Consider the following 17,976-nt stretch of genomic DNA (forward strand, 5'->3'; position numbering starts at 1 on the left):
TCTATGTTGCTGCTGACACTATCATACTGCTGCCAACTCTGCATCTGCACTGCAACTCCCTCTCATTTGTTGTTGCTGCAACTGCAACTATTGCAACTGAGAAGCATCCAAAATATTGAATCAACTGTGTTCAATATGATGCATCTGTCTCCCGAGTCTCTGACTGCTACTAGCATCTGCACTGTCACTGAAGAATCTGCACTGCTGCCAACTCTGCACTGAGCCACCTGCTCTGCTGTCAACACTACATTGTGCTCCTCAACATCTGACTGCTACTAGTCTACAACTGTCACTCTGGTACTGACTGCATCAACTGCCATTGATCCATCCTACTATTGAATACTATGGGCCCCCGTAGCTAGGTAATGATCCATGAGGTGGACTCCTCAAAGAACTTACCCAATCTTTGTAGCTCTTTGGGACTACAACTCCAAGTCACCCCACCTCACTCCAAGAGGTATGGCTACCATCATCACGAAGTCTTCCTCCAACCTAGAGGACAACTTGTCGATCTCGACTGATGTTGCCTGCTGGTCCTGCTTCTCCTACTTGTCCTTCTTCCTAAGAGGACACTGAGTACTATAGTGGCCAGACTCACCACACCTGAAGCACTTGACCTTTGACAAGTCTTTCTTCTTCTTCTTCTGCTCCCCCTGCCCCTGACTAGGACCCTTCGATGCAAGGGCCACATTCTCCTCTTCCTTCTCACTCTTCATGGTCTTGTTGTTGCTACCGCTGATGGTGCTATTTACTAGAGCTCGCCCCAACTCCTGTTGTAGATTGGCCCACATCTTATCCCAACCAAGCGAAGTGTCTCTGCCCAATATGCTTTGGATAAACACTTTCCAGTCATATAAGACACTATTTAGTGTCATTCGTACAATCTTTGTAGGTTGGGGCACCTCCCCAAAGGCTGCTAGATGATCTTTGACCTCTTGAATCTGAGTGATGAAGGGGTTTATGCCTTCACCCTTCTGCATCCTGATGGTTCTCAACTTCTCTTGGAGAAACATCTTTCGCTACTTGGAAGAACTCTAGTATAGCATAGAGAGAGCTACCCACATTTCCCTGGCAGTATTCTTGCCAGAAATATGCGAGACTATGTGATCACGAACTCCATCCAAAATCATCCTCTTCACCTTTGCCATTTCCTTTCTGTACTCCTTCAGCTGATCTGCATCCTGGGGAACTTCTACCACCTTGTCCAGGTAGGCTTTCAGGCCATATTCATCTAGAAAGGACATCCTAGCCTTCCAGATGACACAGTTGGAGGCTCCCTCCAACCTATCCTGATCTCTAAGCTCTGCCATGGCCATCACGAAAGTTGTTGAAAACTCCCTCTTTCCCTCTGCTCAGTTGTTGCTCTATTATACGCACTCCCTTCTAGAGTGAGAATTTGCACTTAGCTACTACCAATCTACTACTAGAAAATCGAATTTTTGGCTAGAAACCCTCTGAGAGAAATTTTCTCTTTGCTATGTGTGCTTTTCTCTTCCACCCAATACAAATTCTGCAACTGTAAACTGTTGCAAAAACCCTTTGCGTCCAACCAAGGAATCTACTCAACGAAAATCTGAGTTGTTTCTACTCCCTCTGCCTGCTGGAATCACTCAATTTGGAAAGTTGATTTTTTTCCATTTTGCACTAAAAATCGAACTTATGCAAGCAACTCGGCCTGCTTGGAAATGGACTGCACTGCCTTTAGGAATCTCGGCCTGCTGCTCCTACTGAATAGTGAAATTCCTCTTTTGCTTCTAAGCTTCCCTACTGATCACTCATGCTCTGATACCATGTGAAAATTTCAAAATTGAAATCCTATTGTAGCAACTGGTATTAATTCTTCTAACTTATAAATTAATGATTCAGTTTATTGCTACGGCAACGTCAAATTAAACACGCTACAACCTTCACAAATAAAATCATGGAGAAAATAAATAGTGTTGGAATCTGAGAAAATACTAGCACACACACACATAAAAATGGCACCGTTATTTTTGGACAAATGTCCCCGAAAAAACCCAACTTGGGAAAATCGATGCAGCAGATGAGGGTTTTATTATTATGCAACAGTGAAATATGAGTACAAGCTATGGATGCTCAATTGGCAATCCAAACAACAAAAAAATCTGGCCAAATTTATGTAAGGGAATTACCCTTCTTCCACAAGCAATCCCGACACAACTTTCCTTCAGAAAACTCGTCCTTTTGGACCCTCTGCGTAGTGCTTGCACAAGCCCTATGACGTCTAGCCTCTTAACTGCCTATGATGAAGTCGTTATGTCTATATTTGCTCAAGAAATCGCTTCTCCAACACTCTGGAACCTTTGTCTGACCTCTGGAGCTGAAAACGTTTTTTCCTCCAACTAAATCGAGTTGCTCTTCTGAAGCAACTACGCAGTCCTTTGCGTTGCCTCACTGGGGATAACTCAGCCTCCTTGCTGTTGCCTCTCCAGATCTGGAAAACTTCTTACGGATCATTGTCTCTACCCTTCACTGTCTTTGCTTCCTCACTGAAGCTCAAACTCTCCAGCAACTGACTGCTACTACTCTAGAAAATCGAATTCTCCAAGTGTCTATGGTGTATCTTCTCCATCACCACATCGATCCCTTCTTATATCTTCCTGTTGGGACTCCAACGGCCAAGATTAAATCTTAATCGATGGCTCAGATCATTTCTGGATTGATCCGTGTGAATTTCTAGAGAATTCTCACCTTGACTTAATTAATTCTGATTAATTAACCAGTTTTCCTAAGTTTAGACTTAGGAAACATTAAAAATTTTGGTTAATAATCTAGTTAAGTCATCTTTAGGTGGAATTTCCAGAAATGATTTATGGGTTTTGGAGATCTCATGTATTCTAGCCTCTCCACCAATTTTCATGGCTAGAACACATCTCATGCTACAGAATCTAACATTTAGTGGATTTTTTTTAAACAATGGTGAATCGGTTACTCGTTGGAGTAATCTGGGCAAAGCCCAGGATCAAACCTTTCAACTTCCACTATAACACCAAGAGTATATCCAACAGCTTGTATGCCAAATATAGCAGGTATATATGACTTAACAAGAACCGAGACGTCCCGTATTGACAATGAACGAAGTGACTCCCTGTGGCCGCCTATTCCTCTGGCCTCATCACAACAAGCTAAACATGTCATTTTGGAGAATCGAACTTAGGTGGAGAGGGAGTTAATGTCCTATCTTAACCATTCAGCCTATCCTTACTTGACAACTCTTTAGTGGATTTTCACCACAAGAGAGGCTTCCTGGTAAAAATCACCTAATAGGTATTCTCAGGATATGGTTCAAAGGTGACAAATGGATAAGCCCAAGAAGGGCACTCAAACTAAGGACATCGCTCAATCCAATAGAACAAGGAATAGTGTGCTTTTCAAGAGGCCTACCAAAGGCACTTATGACCAAGGGTTTAAGGGATAATAAAAGATAATGACTTGCTAAGATGCATAAGACCAAGAAAAGGCTTGTGAAAAATTAATATGGTCAACAAAAGGAGCCACAAGATTTCAACAAGCCCTGAGTTGAAGCCTTGGTGCTAGATTAGGGTTTCCTATGGAAAAACTACCTAGGGCTTGTGACATTAGCCCTAAAGATGGAGATTTAACCATTGAAAAGGGTAGATTTTGATGCAATGAGACTTGATCCACATGTATGACCTCACAACGAGCCAACATCCTCCCCCTAGTTGAATTTGGCCTTATGCCCTAGCCTAGTGGTTTGCCTTGAAGGCCTAAAAATGGAGAAAGAGAGAGAAAAAGGTTTGAAAAAGACATTCAATGAGGTATGATCACCTGTGTGGAGGTCAATGCTTGTTCCTTGCGTGACAAAGTCGAAGGGAAACCTACTTATGGAGATATCAAACCCTAGAAGTGAGTAAGGGCAAGAAAAACCCTAGTTACCACTTTATGAGGAATAAAATCATGAGGAAGGCTTACTTGAAGGTCCTCAAGGGATGTCATACATTCTCTAGTTAAAACATACAATACTTTACCAAGATTCCATAGAAATATATTCAATTTAACAAGAACATAGAAACCCTAGCAAAAATTATTCCATGCAATAACCGTCAAAAAGATAACCAATAATAAAGATACAACATGTGCATGAACAAGTCCTTTATTATCCCAAAGTGATGTCTCCACAACAAAATATAGTCTCCAAAAGCAAAGTTATCCACAAAGATCACATCACCACAAGAATACAAAGCTACAACGGCTAGGCCAAAATCACTAAGGAGGCCGAAATAGTCCACAAATGATGATGAGAATCAAATGTGAGGTGACCTTTATTTATATGAGGTCTACCTCAACCAATATTAGCCTAAGAAGCCCCTAAAACAAGTTTGACAACAAGTAAACCTAGGATTACAAGCCAACCCACTATCTCAATGCTAAAATATTTCATAAATGACCCATGCATGTGAGTCTTAAGCCTCATAATGCTGACGTCATTCCCTTTTTGGGCTCCAAATGTCATGTCAGGGTGGGTTGAACGCTGAAAATGTGTCTGTGTGCCAGGATTATCCATCATTTGAGGAGTGTTCCTCAAAGCCACCTCAAATCATCCTCAGGAGTCCTAAATCCAACTGGGGTGTCACCACGTCATCTCCAATGGTCAACACAAAGCCTCCTCTCTCCAGCATTGGGGTTCGATCAAGTAAAACAAGCCCTTCCTAGTCATCTCATGGAAGACCATCCTCATTTGAGCTCTAAATCATGGCCTGCCAATCAGGTAGTGTCAAGGCCAACGTGGGGGCATGTTGGATCCAGTGGTGCAATCATCAAGAATCCTTTGTGCTGGATCAAAGAAGATTAGTGTCCTAGGTTCTAGGGGTGCTCTGGGACATGTGACATCTACTCAAGTCATGATAAGGCCCAACACTCTGACACAAGTGGGCAATGTTTCATTTGTTAAGTCATCAACCTCCCTAAAAGGCCTGGGTACATGTGGAGTGGGTGCCCTCAAGACCTAGGTTGTTGTGGACCACCTGACAAAACCAACTTAAACTCCTATGAAAACAACCATTCATCAAATATTAAGAATATAGAAGTATCTAAGTGGACAAACTTGCATGTTAAGGGCATATTAATACTTCAAACTTGGATCAACTTCCAATATCTAACTCGACCAAGTCCCGTAAAGGTGTTCCCTACCTTGATAGAGGTGGCTAATGGTCAACCCTATTAGGTGATCCCATGTAATGTCCCCTATTGATTAATTGCCCAAGGGAGGATGACGTAAGCTATCTAACGTTGTAGGCTATAGTTGTTGATAAAGGGGGAAACCCATTATCCAATGTTTTAGGGCAACATTGGTTAAACTTTGGGGTAGCTAGGGAAAATAGCCCAAATTGGGGGCTACACTTGTAACCCCTCGCATCAATTTAAGGATAAGAACCCCCACAAGAAATCCATAAATAAGGGAGAGAACCATTTTATCATCATTGATTGGCTTGGAATATCTTTGTTTCTTTTGAGCTGCGACTTTAAGCATTTTAAGACCCCTTTTTCCTGTCTCTAGTTTTGATGGAGGTGATCCCATCCTATCTAGACTTCCTTTTCTTTGTCCTATTGTAGCACCATATTTTGAAGTATCTTTGATTCGGTTTTTGGCAAGCAAGGAAGCAAACTTTCTATGGTGATTACTTGGTTAATCATGCCCTATTCAAGAACAACAAAGATATTTTCATGGTATGTTGGTCATTACAAGTCTTCTGAGGTAGCGAGACATCTCACTATGGTTTCATGTGGCTCATCTGAGCTTCAAGCTATAGGTTAAGGAAAGTGGGGCTGCGAAGGGCCCTCTTTAAGGTATCAAACTTACAGGAAGACAACACGGCCCTCTCTCTAGACAGTGGAAGCTATTCCTTGTGCCTATTAAGCCTCATACCTATGATCTAAGCCGTGGGCACCTTTCTCAACCATTTGAGGTCACATCGAGACGCTGATTTGGAACAACAAAGATTTCTAGGGCTCACCTGTGGTCAACCCTAATTCTGTAAAGATTGCAGACAACAGAGGTCATACTAAGGTTGTTAAGGGCAGTGGAAAATTGAGGACCTCCTGAGGTAGTGAGCCGAATTCCTTCAAACAGTGTATACACCTTAGCTCATCCGAAATTTGGTTAGTTTCTACTTCACGAGAAACTTTGAGTGGCAAGTTACAATTGCGGAGTCTAAAGCAGCCCAACGAATTGAATTGGCAACACAGGATTGATAGATCGGTGTAGGACAACATACAACCAACTAGGGTAATGTTAGTCCTTAGTAGGCAAAGATCAGTTGATAAATATATCAGTCTGTAAGTGAACAATGCAATTATAGGTTTGTCATTGTTACTATTGTAGAGGTGGATATTTGATACTTGATAGGCAACTACTGTTGGATACTTAGAACTACTGATTGTTATATTGATGTACTGTAAATATTACTATAGTCTGCATTATTAAATACTCTATGTTATCTATGCTCAATGTTGAAACAATATTGTGGAAAATTTGGTAGCGTTTGTCTTATGAATTATCACCCTAAAGGCGAAAAAATTCCTTTGGGACACCACAATGGTATTAGAGTTGGCTTATCCTACAAACCTATGAAAATATTGGTTGATATCACTGACCCAGGATCTTCAATGAAAGCTTCAATGGAGGATAGGAAGAAGTAGCCTCTAGAAGAAACCATGAAAGCTATGACTACTCAATAGCAGCACCTCCAACAACTCATGATTCAGCTTCTTACCCCGTTTGTGAATAATGCGGGTAGCAATTACCTTCTTCCTATTCGTCCTAATACCCTTGGACAGACTAGCACTGGGACAACCAATCAAAAGACTCTGAGACCTTGGCTTCCCTAATTCCTAGATGGGCAGAAAACAGGGAATTGTGGGCCACGGGGACAGAACAAAAATACTTCGGATTATTGGAGGGAGTATCAAATGCTAGGAGAGGGTACTCAGGCAACCCTAACCTTTCAAGAATTTTGTGACATTAACCCAAAAAATGTGGTAAGGGCAGGCATTAGAATGCAGTCATGAAGAATTGGAATGATTTTTGGGTTGGTTGCAGGGAAGATGGATCGGATGATACTGATGATAAGCCAAAACAGAAAAACATAGTGCAAAGGTAGCATCATTAAGTGTGAAAGATGGCATGGAAATTCCAGGTGAAGGAGAGGTTGCTACAGAACTGCATATTCATGAAAAGGATTGCAAGGATCAAACACAAGTGACTCCCAAGATTAGTCAAGCACCTGAATTAGAGAATGAGAGGCACAAGGGTGAAAAGGTAGAAAAATATCTCTCTGGGTAAAAGTAAAATGGGTCATGTTGTCAATGCTCAGGCTCTACATTGAAGCCATTCAGATGGCTCTATGATTCAACTCATTAAGTCACCTCTTACTGGAGGAAACTCTAGGGAAAATGATGGGATGATTGATTGTTCCAAATATTTTCACTCGTCCCCTGCCACTGATCAAGGCAAAGCTACCCTTCTGAGTCCCAAGACGTTAAGGAGAAAAGCAATGGAACTTATCCAAGGCTCAGTTTTGCTGCTAGAGAGGAGAATGATCCATCAACCATGGGTAGTGGAAGTGAGAAAAATTCACATGAGACCAATGGGGGTGATCCGTCCAAGCATGTATTTTCTTGACAGACTCATGGCAATTCCTGTAGTCAACATGGAAATATGACTAAAAGATGTATGGATTGTTGATAAATCTAGGGGTAACAAGTTAAGTGATTTCTCTTACTTTGATAACTGCTTGTGAATGTATTTTACTTAACTTAATTAGCTTCTTCTTTCACTTGATTCTATTTAGTGTTCTTTTCATCAAAAAGCTACCAAACCATAAATAATAATAAGACAAGAGGACACAAGATATAAGCGATCAGTTACGGCCAAAACCTCTCCTCTTAAGAGGAAAACCCACAAGAATTATTTTCTTATAGAACTTCAATTGATGAATTCCAAGACTTATGACCCTTGACCAAGACCCCTCCAAGGCTAAGTCAACTTTTTCTTCCTTGATGAGCACCTTTGACCTCATCTACTTTTGCAATCTCGATCCCCCAATAGATTCTTCTGCAACTTCGACCTCCAGCAGTTTCGTCCAACAGTTTCTTTTGTAGAAACCCTAAGCGACACGTGAGAGAATGATATTGATTTTGTCCTTCTTCCTCCTTCGCTTAAGATGACTCCTTCTCCTTATCAACTCGACTTGCACAGGAGACTTCCTTTGACCCAAAACTCAACTCTCTTGGAGTGACTGCAATTTGGTACTTGTTGTTGCAAGATGATGCCCTAACCTTCGCATGTGTAGAGGAATATAGCCCAAAACCAGACCCAAAAGTGCTTTGCTCTTCCTTCCTTTTTCTCTCCTTTCGTTCACTAAGTATTAGGCTTCTTCTTTTGGCTTGATCGAACTTCTTGTTCCTTGAATGAGGTCAAGTGCTCCTTTATATAGGCTTCCTTGAGTCCCTTAATAAGTCGACATGTCCTTCTAGATATGCTGACTTGTCCCTTTTGAAGGTTGACTTGTTGTAGCATCATGAGGTCTTGGAGGGTCTTTTGACTCTACTTTGACTCAAATATTTTTTTCTTTACAATATGTAACATGCCCAAATGGGTCTTCAATACATGAAAATGACTCAATTGACCTAGAAACCCTCAATGGGTGTTTGACCTTGTTGGGATGGGGTCAATTTTGGGGCAAAAGCCCAAGTTTTGTTGTAGAAAATGTAAAGTCTTCGCAAGTTGTGGTCGCAAAGCGCATAGATAGTAAAGTGTCATAAAGGGTTTTACCCTTCTTTTATGTATGTTGTGTCAGCTTTATAGATCTACCCATGGTCTGCGGACCATGGGATTGTATAAGTAGGAGAGTCTTAGAGAGTCTAAGAAAAAACATAGATAATGAAGATGAATGTAATGGGTCAGTGCGCAGAGAAGCGAAAAAGTCTTAGAGTAGAAGAGAGGCTCTACAGCTGTGTGCACAGAGGCCTAGAGTAGAGTCCGCAGCTGAGTGCACAGACCCCTACAGTTGAGTGCGCAGGGAAGTCTTGAGTCTGTAAGCAGAACTGAAGTATTAATAAAGAGATTATTCCAGAAATTCTTGTGTTTATCTATTTCCTTTTGTTATGAATGAATGCGCTATTATGTTATGATGAATGATGGGTTTATGAATTAATACTGTATTGATGCGTGATTTTACATGATTTATATTGTCATATGAACGCAAGTAATAGTAACTGTTTACGCAAAGAATATCTTGTTGCATGTTAAAGTTATCGAACGATTAAACCGATCTGGGTAAATACGGGATTAAGGGTAATCACAGAGGCACGTAAGTGGTTGATTCACCTATTTAGGGTCCGCGAAAGATAGTCATGAATGTTCGCAGAGGTATAGAATCTAATTAAGGGAAGTTATATCGATAAGCCCTAAAGGCTTATCGATTTGCGCGAAGGCAGGTTTAGGACATAAAACGACATTACACTAATCTCTGGGTGCGGAAACTTGGTTCCAGCATCCCCCCATACTACTTCGAATGAGACTTCAGTCCGCGCACCATGGGTTGATGTCGAAAGAGCCAGTAATGTAGGGATTTGTTTGGCAAAACTAACTCTAACCCTGGGTTAGGACCCACTAAGCCAACAAATGGTTTCGTTGTCAGGACCGGGATCTGCATAAAGAGATGTGTGATGTCGCATCACTGGAATCCAACTAAGAAAGAAATTAAGGAGTGGTTGGATAGAAAGATCCACGAATTCGCGGCGCAAGAAAACAAAAATCCGCGCCTGACAAAAGAACAGTGGTTGGACAAGTATCTGTACACAAAGATACACAAAATTTTCTTTTGTTCCTTCTCGATTGAGTTACATGAGTGGATTGCTAAATTGGCAGACGGCCAGGGAAGGTGGCGGCTTGACGGCCCAATAGTGTGGACCTCCAAGTTAGTGCGGAGATTGGAAGCCTCTAAAGATAAGATCGCGCGAGCTATCGATCACTAGCTTGATCGTGTCATAGGAGGATTTGTGACAGAATTCACGGCCAATACCTCGGTCAGCTACAGCAAAGCAGAGCAACACTTCTTCAAGGGACCGCGAGGTAAGTATTTAAGATCTTTGAATACTTGGATTAAAATGTTCTTGTGTGAAAAGTGGGTTATGCCATTACCTTGATGTTTGGAGCTACCGAAGTGGAAAGCTCTTCAGGGATAGAGGAAGAACAGGTCCTAAATATAGCCCACTGATTGAACCTCCTCTGAGTGATGACGGAGCAACAAAGGCTTCACCGCAGAGTGTTGTCCAGTTAATAAGGCAAGGGTTCCCGCAAATACCCCATCCGCCCACACCACCTCCACATTCACCTCCATAGCATACACCTTCGCCCACACCGCCACCACCTCTGCCACCATTCAATATGTCGAATACAATGAAGTTGCCCATTTTCAAGGGCTTGGGAAATGAGGACCCGAACCAGTTTTGGTTCATTGCGAAGGCCGTGTGGACAGCCCAGAACATTACAAATGATCAGATGAAGAAAGCAACGTTGGTTACTTCTCTACAGGATCGTGCGCTAACATGGTACATTAAGTACTGTACCGATAACCCGACGGCTCCATTAGCAGACATTCAGACTGCACTGAATAAGGAATTCAGTAGGCCCAAGTCTGAATCACAATCAGTCGTTAGATTCAAGGAAATCATGATGAGGCCTAGTGAAACACCCTGGGAGCTGGATCAGAGATTGAAATGCTAGATCCGCGAAGCTAACATGAATCTCATGGATGGGCAGCACTGCGAATGGTTTGTAGCTTCGCTCCTGCCCCACCTAAGGGTTGCTTTATCGCAGCAAAAGATAGGGACCCAGGCGGAAGCCCTGGAAATTGCGATGAGGTTGCATGAGACACCAATTCAAAACATTGCTTTGGGAGTTCAGCAGATTCACGCGGAGTTGCAAAATCTTTTCCTAGAGTTTCAAAACCTGAAGAAGGATAGAGCGGCTTGGCCAGAGGTGCGCGAAGAAGTTTGGTGTCTGAAATGCAAGAGTCAGGGGCATGATAAAGATCACTGCCCTGTCTTCGCAAATTATATTGCAAGAGGAGGGCCAATGCCTCTAAGGTCGGAAGTTCAAGCAGGGCCCGAACTGTGGTGTGTTATCTATCAGGTAGTTGGAAAACATGTAACAGACAATTGCCACTTGCTGCAGAAATTTGTGCAGACACCACAACAACTCTTCTACAACTTCTGCAAATCAGTGGGCCACGATGAGCGTAACTACTGTAGCTATGAGTTGATGATGGAACGGCCGCGTATCAAATGCAGACAAAAACTCGACCTCTGGATCAAGGCACTGGGGGAGTGCACGGAGGATATTAGGGGCACGGATGAGGCCAAGGAGGAGGAGGACCTGTGAGATGTCGGGGACAAGTTATTTGCTACAATTGCGAAGTGCCCGGACACTACACATGGGAGTGTACGAGCCCGACGCGCTTGTCATGTCGACACTGTACTCAGTTTGATCACGCGATAGAAGACTACCTTGTATTGATAGATAAAATGCAGGAGAAGAGGGCACAGCCTCAACAGCCTACCTAGAACCTGCAGATGATGAGGGTTGAACCCCGCGAAGAAGATCCTAATGTGAATATCGTGCTACGAAGTGGAATGACGACTGGCGAGGATAAAGGAAAGCAACCTGAAGAAGGTGAATGGGTCCACAAGGCTCCAGAAAAAGAGGTTGGGTTTGATTTGCAACGCGCGAAAGACACATTCATGGAAGCAAAGAAAAGCTTTGTTGAGGCTTCTACCTCAGGAAGTCAGGATAAGTTGTTTGAAGAAATGGACCCCTCCATGCTTACCACGTTCCTGGAGACATGTATGAAGCTACTTCATGATAGCAAGGCCGTGAAAGGATTACAGGAATTGATAAATAAGTGTGCTAGTAAAGAAAATGCTCCTGAAGGACCTCGCATAGTCAGAAAAATTAGTAAGCATAAGACAAGAATAGGGCGTGAGATGAGGCTCACTGCGCAAATAGGAGAATATGAAATGGAACAAGTGATTCTGGATCTTGGATCAGATGTGAATGTTTTGCCTACACAGACATGGGAGAGAATGAGGAAACCTGCACTGCTATGGTCTCCGATTCAATTGAGGATGGAAAATCAACAGAAGATTATCCCCATGGGAAGATTGCAAGGAGTGACAGTAGATATTGAAGGCATGAGCGCATTGGCCGATTTTGAAGTGATAAAGATCGTGGATGACAACAACCCATACCTTGTGCTCCTTGGGATCGATTGGGCTATTGACATGAATGGGGTAATCAATTTGAAGAAGCAGACGATGTCATTTGAAAGGAAATCGCTCTGCGCAGTAGTACCTTTGGACCCTGCGGAAGGACCGCGCTATATTGAACCGATCCACGATTATGAGGAAAGCGACAATGATCTAAACCAAATCTATAAAATAACAGCGCAAGATCAAGCTTGGGTTAATCTGACAACTGATGGACGCATTGCATGGGACGGCGAAAGTTCCTGCACGTCAGATTCAGATGAAGAGTTGGAACACTGGCAGAATAGGTTGTACGAAGTATCTATGTTGCGCTGCAACATGATGACTAAATCGTTGCACTGTGTATCGTCGGAGGTAAGAAGTTTGCCTTATTATGATGGTCTAACTGACGTAGATAACTTTTTGGATGCATTTGAAAGGGAATTGCTTGAGAAGCATTGCTTCCAAGCACTAGATTTGGCGTTGCGCGCTACGCCTGCAAGGTGGTGGGGTACGCATAAAGACAGTTTTAATGGATGGCGTGAATATAGAAGAATGATGAGGTTGCGGTTTGGTCACCCTAAAATGCGACTAACAGAGAAATATAATGGGAGGAATGATCCGCGCGATCACTTAGCAAAATGGACTGACGTTTATGGAGCGGAGCCACGACCTGAGTGGGTACATTTATTCTGTCACACTTTGGATGTAATACCGATGAATTGGTACCTGGAAACGGAGCTCCGCCCCTGCATTGACGAGTGGGATATTTTGAGACAAGGATTTTTTATGACATTCAGCTTTGAGGATGGATTCGAATGCATTGATGAGGCATTACAAGAGGTCAAGGCAGTGATCTTCAGAATACCACATGACCCCTTGGATTTGATTCAAAAAGATTGGACCACCCAGCTGCGCCATGCGCTGAAGTGCTATAATGTGACTGCTGAAGAAGAAGACAAGGAGCCACGGAACATTAATATCCCAGATGCAGAAGGCCACCGCGAAGTTGAGGGGCCACAGACAGAGAATCCAGATATCATCGCGCCATTGAAAACCCGATAGGTAAACATTGGCAGAAAGGCGGAACCAAAATTTGCGAAGATAGGGGATTACTAGGATGATGCTACAGTGGATAAGGTCGCTGAGTTACTTCGCGAGTATCAGGATTTGTTCCCTACAAAGTTCTCAGAATTGAAAGGAATAATAGGGGACTTAGGCGTCATGAAGATTACCTTGAAGCTAGACATGAAGCCGATTAAGCAAAGGCCTTATCGCCTTAATCCCAAGTACAAGGAAAAGGTCCGCTTTGAGTTGGACAAGATGCTGGCAGCAGGTATTATTGAACCAGTGGAAGAATCTGATTGGGTGAGCCTAATGGTAGTTCACGAAAATAAGCAAAAAGGATGAAATCATAATTTGCGTAGATCTCAGGAAGCTCAACGATGCCCGCGTTCATGATCATTTCCCAACTCCGTTCACAAATGAAGTATTGGATAATGTTGGAGGACATGAAGCATATTCATTCACTGATGGGTTCTCTGGATACCATCAGATAAAGATCGCACCAGAAGACAGGAGTAAGACTACCTTCGCGACTGAGTGGGGATGCTTTCAGTATACAGTAATGCCTTTTGGACTTAAAAATGCGCGGCAATCTTCTCACGCGTAGTCATTGCGGCATTCAAAGAGTTCATTCACAAGTTTTTGGAGGTATATTTTGATGATTGGACAGTGTTTGGACTGGTAAAACGCCATGTAGCTAGTTTGCGCTTGATGTTGGATACATGCGGAGGTATCAGATCGCGCTAAACTTGAAGAAGTGCTTATTTTGTGTCCCTTTTGAAATCTTGCTGGGTCATGTGGTCTGCAGACAAGGATTAATGGTGGACCCTACTAAAATCGCAGTTATAATCAATTTGGAGGCGCCAAGAAATGTTAAATAGTTGCGCGCAACACTGGGTCATACTAGATACTATTGGAAGTTCATCAAGAATTATGCCCTGATTACTACGCCAATGGAAAAGCTACTAAAGTTGGGATGAAGAATGTCAGCAGAGTTTGGATGTATTAAAGGAGAAAATGGTCACCGCGCTGATCCTAGTCTTCCAGATTGGAAGAAGGAATTTCATGTGCATGTGGATGCTTCATGTATTGTGTTGGGAGCAGTGCTGACACAGGCCGGTGAAGGAGAATTGGATCACCCTATAGCGTTTGCAAGCAAGAAGTTGTCTAAGGCTGAAAAGAATTATTCAATGACAGAGCGCGAAGGGTTGGCTATGGTGTACGCACTCCAGAAGTTTAGACATTACCTGCTAGGCGGACACTTTAAGATGTATACAGACCATTCTGCATTAAAGTACCTAGTCAACAAGCCTGTGTTGGGGGGGGGGAATATGCAGATGGTTGTTGTTGTTTCAAGAGTATGATTTCGAAGTAATTGTGAAGCTAGGGCAATTGAATGCAGGGCCAGATCATCTGTCGCACATTGAAATAGGAGAGGAGCCTACCAATTTGGAGGAAGGACTGCCTAATGCGCAGCTCGTTGCGGTGCGCGTAGCAGACAATCATTTTGCAGACATTATCCACTTCCTAACTACATGAACGGCTCCAGAGGGATACACTAGTCAGCAAAAGAAGGAATTAGTGGTGCGCACGGCAGATTTTTCTGTTATTGCAGGTCACTTGTATAAGATGGGATCGGACGAGATATTGTGACGCTATGTGCCTGATTTTGAACGAAGCAGTATCCTAGCTGAAGCCCATGGAGGGGCTGCGGGAGGCCATTATGCAGGAAAAGCAACAACGCAAAAGATTTTACGCACTAGGTTATGGTGGCCAACATTGCATAAGGATTCCAAAGCATATTGTAGGGCGTGCGATGCATGTCAGAGAACCGACAAGCCATCGCAGAGGGATGAGCTGCCTTTGAATCCACAAGTATCATTGCAACCATTTGAGAAATGGGCAATTGATTATGTAGGACCAATTCAACCTCCGAGAAAGAATATAGTTGCACGATATATCATCACCGTGACCGAGTATTTGACCAAATGGGCGGAGGCACAACCCGTGAAGGACTGTACAAGGGCAACAGCAGTGAAGTTCTTATTTGAATATGTGTTGACCAAGTTCGGTTGCCCGAAGATTTTGATGAGTGATCGCAGTACGCATTTCCTCAACGAAACGATCAACGCGCTGACAAAAAAATTCCAAGTTTATCACCAAAAGAGTACGCCATATCATCCTCAGGCCAATGGGACGATTGAAGTGTTTAATAAGATATTGGAGAATGCGCTGACAAAGGTTTGCAATGCGCAGAGGAATGATTGGGACGTGCGTGTACCAGCAGTATTATGGGCTTACAGAACTACTTGTAAGAAGCTTACTGGTCAGACACCTTTTAGGCTGGTCTATGGCGTAGAGGCTGTGATGCCTATGGAGTATATTGTGCCTAGTCTACGCATAGCGGTGTTCACAGGAATGGCGGACCGCGGAGCCTTAGAAGAACGGCTCGCGCAACTAGCAGAGCTCGAGGAAGATAGATTTTTGGTTGGATTCCATCAACAGGTTCAGAAGGAACGCAAAAAGGCATGGCACGATCGGCACATCAAACTACGCACCTTCAAGGTAAACGATTTAGTTTTATTATATGACAGCAAGTTTGATAAGTTTCCAGGAAAATTTCATATGCATTGGCTGGGGCCATATGTTATCAAAGAGATTACCGATGGTGGAGAAATTCAGTTTGTGAAATTGAATGAAGATCCATTTCCGGGAAAGGTAAATGGAAGCCAATTGAAGCCATACACTGGGGATCTGACCCAATGACTATATGACAGTAGCACAGTCTTAGCGCTCCAAGCAGCTGTAAGGAGGTGCGGGACTATAAACTACACTTCCCAATGTGAAGAGTTGCGCGACATAGGAGGGTTTCGCAGTACCAGAAGAAGCATGAAGGGAGTTGTGCTATAGGGGGGAGACCGCGCAACACAACCAAAAAGTGACCGTTACTGTCATTGTTCATGATTTGACTGCCAGGAGACGGTTAAGAGTTGCGGGCGGCCGACATTTAAGGCATTTAAGGTTGAATTTAAGAGTGAAATCTTTGAAAACCTGCCACCAATCTAGCATTTATGGACGGATTTTGGGGGCAACAGTCGAATTTGAATTCGAATTCGCCTATAAATTATGCGTGGCCATCCAATGAAAAACACTTTGCATTCTGAGAATTTTTGTGTTGTGTTGTTTGTTGCACATGAACCGTGAGTTCTTTGAGGATTTTCTCGCAAGCCCCGTGTTTGATCAGTATCCCGAGTCAGACAAAAAGCTTATTCGCGATATCATGTTAGGACTAGGTCCCGCAGAAACTACAAGCACTGGAGGGACTATTGCCTCTGAGGGAGTTGCTCCTAAGGTTGTGAGTATGGAGGTTCCAGCAGCAGTGCCTACGGCGTCGAGGTCACCTAGGCCGAAGCCTACATCGGTAAAGGAGGTCCCCAAGCCTAAGAAGGACAAGAAAAAGAAGCCGGTGCCGGTGTGCGAGTCACCAAGGAAACATGCAGCTACCCAGGCCCAGAGGAAGGAAAAGTCGAGCGCAAAGGAGAAGGGGAAGGTGGTAGATCTGGAGGCTGAGGAGGGCGCGAAAGATATCGACATTGAGGGGGTGGACCTTATTTCTAAGCTACCGGAGTATATCCCTCTGCGCAAGGGCAAGGTGAAGGTACCGAAGGACACAGATGCCGAACAATTCTCCCTCAACACACCCCTGTTGCCAAAGAACATCACCTTTGAAGGTCCGCGCTTAGCACGAGTCCCGCACTTAAAGCTCAAATACTGGGATTTGGCAGACCATGAGTGGTTCCCCCACCTTGCTACTGACACCTTCATGCAAAGGGTCTTCTACAAAGAATCTGATGTCACTGCGTTGGATCCAATGGAATGGATTCGCGGAGTAAACAAGTCGGGGTTGTTGAACCTGCTGTGGGTGCCCCACTACCATCGATCAAATATCAACCTGATTGTCATTAAGCAGTTGTTGTGCCTGGTGCATGACGGGTGCTTATGGTTAAATGCATCGATCCCCATCACCGATATGTTGATCCATCAGATCACGCTATTTCCCCATTCAGGATTGAATTGCCCAAGGCGTTTGGTGCAAAGACGAGTGAGCACGACCTCACTGAGAAGATGAAGGACAAGTTTAAACTTGTGAAGAAGCCACACGAATACTCGATTACTTCCATCACTGACCCCATGGTCAAGATTGCCACGCAGATTCTAGCTGGCAAAGTTATGCGAAAGTGTCGCGCAGACGAGTTGCTGGCACCAGTGGTTTCGTTGGCAACTCAATGCGCAGAGGGTGCACAGTTCAACTGGGCGCGCTACTTGTGTAGTGAGTTCCTCGCGAACTGCAGAGAGGCACAGAATGACAGTAAGACATTCCACTATTCGTGGTTGTTGCTTTCGATAGTGCTTGTCGCCTGGGATTTGCCAGAGGACAGCCAATTTCCTCTAATGGAGAAGGATTTACTAGAAGCCGCCAAGTTTGCATCTCTTTGGGCCACCAAAGATGTTGCGCGGGTCACAGAGAGCAAAGTCTTTTGGGTGCTAATGGAGGTGAGTATTTGCATGGCCATCAACCAGAAGCCACAGTTGTCACCAACCGTGTTTGAGCAACTTTCG

At 43.6% G+C, this 17,976-nt stretch overlaps 1 long non-coding RNA gene across 1 annotated transcript in view; it reads right to left on the reverse strand.

Moving 5' to 3' along the window:
- The window catches only part of LOC149217324 (uncharacterized), a 58,817-nt gene that overhangs the window by 9,736 nt on the left and 31,105 nt on the right, over positions 1–17,976 (reverse strand). The window lies entirely within an intron of this gene.

This window comes from Pinus tabuliformis, chromosome 1_1, assembly GCF_031772625.1.
Source record: "Pinus tabuliformis cultivar Carrire ecotype Pingquan chromosome 1_1, CPIR1, whole genome shotgun sequence".
Taxonomy (NCBI): Eukaryota; Viridiplantae; Streptophyta; class Pinopsida; order Pinales; family Pinaceae; genus Pinus; species Pinus tabuliformis.